Genomic DNA, 3,320 nt, shown 5'->3' on the forward strand with positions numbered 1-3,320 from the left:
AACATCCTTCCTGCCAGCAGCTTTGGAATTGCAAATGACCGGCCCCTGGGGGACCCCAGAGGGGATGGGGATGGCAGCTCTCTGTGCAACGTCCCTGAAGAGGACAAGAAAAGGTGAGTTTTTCTTTCCGCCCGTCTAGCTCACACTGGGAGGCCACAGTCACTTCATGGCCATTGGGGAAGCCCTCGGTTTCCCTCAAGAGGGGCAGGCAGGGCTCCTCCTCCTGGCCCATGTCCTGCGAGCTGCCTCCCTGGCAGCCTCGCCGCCCGGTCACCAGGCCAGGTCAGCCTGCGCTCTGGGAGGCGCTGACATCCCGCCGGCCCTCCCCCAGCCTGGCTCAGCAGGACGGGAAACTGGGAGCAGACGCGTGAGCTCACGCTGGAAATCCCCAAGGGTGGCCAGGACAACACGAGGCCTGCTCCAAAGTGGGTGGCCCAGGGAGCCGCGGGGCTGTGCAGGGAGGAGAGGCAGCGGGAGAGGACATCTCCCCTCACGTCCCCACTGCTCACCCCGACCCAGAGGGAAGCGCCGGGTCACTTGGAAGTGAGCAGGTCCATACACGCTCAGACACACCCGACCTCTTCCCGCTCCGTCTGGAGTCTAGTCTGGGGCTGAGTTTACACAGCAGGTGGACAGGAGCCCTGCGGAGCAGCCACGGCGGTGCCCGGGCTCTGACCACAGTTAAAGCACCGCTACTGGCCCAGAGCCAGACTCGGACCTCGGGGCCTCTGCAAGGGATTTGGGGGTGATCTGTCCCTCCTCTTAGAGCAGTGGTTCTCAACCTTCTGGCCCTTTAAATACAGTTCCTCATGTTGTGACCCAACCATAAAATTATTTTCGTTGCTACTTCATAACTGTCATGTTGCTACTGTGATGAATCGTCATGTAAATATCTGATATGCAGAATGGTCTTAGGCGACCCCTGTGAAAGGGTCATTCGACCGCCAAAAGGGTCGCGACCCACAGGTTGAGAACCGCTGTCTTAGAGGCAGAGAGTCCAGCCCCATCCTGGGCAGAGTGTGTAAATGGCCAGGCAGGGCTGCAGCTCAGAAATGAGTCACCGGGTGGTCCGTTTACAGGCCTGCGGCACAGGAGTTAGGACCGGGCCTGGGAAAGGGCGGCCAGGTTCAAGGCTGCGCTCCATCGCTTGCTTCCCGAACAGCTTGGTGCAGGTCTGAGGGCTGCCTGAGCCTCGAGAGGCACAGGACAGATGGGGCCACTACTGCCATGTCTTCATTTTACTAAAGAGATTGGAGTCTCACTCTGGCCTTTTAAAGTTAAAAGACCATAAATAAATAAATAAAGTTAACACACCAAAAACAACCACCACCACCATAATAAAAAAAACTCCACCAAAAACGCAGAAGTCAAACCAGAAACTGCCACCTGCCACCAGGGGCGGTTCCAGGGTCCAGGAGTGAACGAGGCAAGAGGCCATGAATACTGCCAGGAACTGGGAAGAGGGCAGCGAGGGCAGTGGGGTGGCGTGGCCTGGCACCTGGACATGGGCGGCTGCTTCATCCCATCCTGCCCTGGGAATGCCCCCTGCCCCGACCCCTGGAGCACATTCCTGGAGCCCAACTCAAACAACTCAGTCATCCCTGCCGGGCGGGTGGCCCCCTGCCTGTGGCTGATGGCCGCCATCTCTCACTGTGGCTCCGCTGACACCACGAGTGGGGAGGGCCTTGCTCTCCTGGCCCGGCCTCTGGTCTAACCACAGTGGAACCTTTTACTGCTGGAGGGAAGCAGACTGGGGAGCCTCGAGCAATCAGGAGCCTTGATATACCCCTTGGGTGTTACGTTCCCAGCAGCGTAAATACTGGGAGAGTTAGGTGTGAGTTCAGAAGGGAAAATGCCAGCAGGTCAATGGCATCAGGCTTCCATGCCTGAGTCAGCAACTCAGCTTCGGGGGAAAATCTGCAAACAGAGCTCAAACCCGGGGCATGGGAGCTCCTGTGTGGGGGAGGCTGCCCTAGGGGTGACGTCCTTCAGGCCCACTCCCGGCCCCTGGTCTCAGCTCCTCCCAACAGCACCCAGACCTACTTCCTGCAGGGCCCATGGTTTGAGCAGGAAGAGGCAGGCTTCTGGCACCAAAGGCAGCCTCCTGCGAGGGGAATAACTGCCCTCCTTACCTCGCATCTCATTTAGGTTTATTCCAAGTTCTTCCCCAAACCTCCCGGGAAACCGAGGCAGGGAGGGGAAGACAATGAGAAGTACAGGCATACCTCGAAGTACTGCAGGTTGGGTCCCAGAACACTGCACTGAAGCCAGCTGTGATCTTTTCCCTGGTGGAGGGTCTTAGCTTCAATGTGTAAAAAAACACACCTCTTTGGGACGAAATAAAACGAGGCATGCCTGTTACTGGATGGACCAGGTGCTGCGGGACGATTTCTCAACCCCTCATAGGACTAGGCCTTTTTGAGTCACATGATTCTTTGTCACGGGGTCTGTGGGATGTCCAGCTGCATCCCTGGCCTCTACCCACTAGATGTCCAAGAGCAACAACACTCACCCCCTCCCCCTGAGCTGTGAGGACCACGGCGTTTTTGAGAAATTGCCCAATATCCCCCGGCTGGTAAAATGGCTGAGAGCCACAGCTTCACTTTCCACTTCTCCCCCTGTCCTATCCAGACAGTGACAGAAACATAACACAGACGCTGGGCTCACTTTTACCAGCAAATGTCACACACGGGGCCACCTGGGAAACAGCAGGCAGTGCAGGGCGGGGTCAGTCCCGCAAGCCTCACCCTTCCGACACTCCAATCCCACACCTGCTCCGTAGTCTTTCACGCAGGTTTGGCAGGGGCTGAGGCCGGGGCGCCCCTCCGCCCTGGGGTGGGGCACATTTGCCCCCGAGGGGACTCATCCCTCTCTAATCTAACCCTAAAAGAGGGCACCAACCTTTGCAAGGCCCTCAGTCCAGAAGTCAAGACCCCCGTGCCCATTTTCTGAGCTCCGGTCCAGCCTGGCAGAGCGCGCCCACCCTCCCACACCTGCTTGCACCTCGGCGCCGGCTGCTCGCCCCAGAGGGAGGGGCGGGAAGGATCTGGGTCGAAGGCGCGAGTGCGCGGTGCTGCCCCGGGGCGGTCCCTTCTCTCCCACCAGGGGCTTTAAACTTCTGCCCCCACATCAGGGGACCCTTGGCCCAGGGATCCCTAAGGCGTCGAGTCCGAGCTGAGCCCCAAAGGCTCGCAGACCTGGTCCCGCAGCCCCGTCCGAGTCCAGCACCGACCTCTGGCGCCCGGCTTGGCCCACGTGGGGCCCGAGAGCTCCGCAGGGCGGGCACCCTCGCCAGCCGCGCACCGCCGCCCAAGGGCGGG

At 59.7% G+C, this 3,320-nt stretch overlaps 1 protein-coding gene across 1 annotated transcript in view; it reads right to left on the reverse strand.

The window, feature by feature from the left end:
* The window catches only part of RHBDF2 (rhomboid 5 homolog 2 (Drosophila)), a 22,188-nt gene extending 19,710 nt beyond the window's left edge, over positions 1-2,478 (reverse strand). Inside the window, exon 1 of the mRNA XM_015559216.1 lies at positions 2,226-2,478. The gene's annotated coding sequence lies outside the window, so the exon portion shown is untranslated. The remainder of the gene's footprint in view (positions 1-2,225) is intronic.
* Between the last annotated feature and the right edge of the window lie 842 nt (positions 2,479-3,320).

This window comes from Myotis davidii, unplaced genomic scaffold, assembly GCF_000327345.1.
Source record: "Myotis davidii unplaced genomic scaffold, ASM32734v1 scaffold274, whole genome shotgun sequence".
In the NCBI taxonomy this organism is placed as follows: Eukaryota; Metazoa; Chordata; class Mammalia; order Chiroptera; family Vespertilionidae; genus Myotis; species Myotis davidii.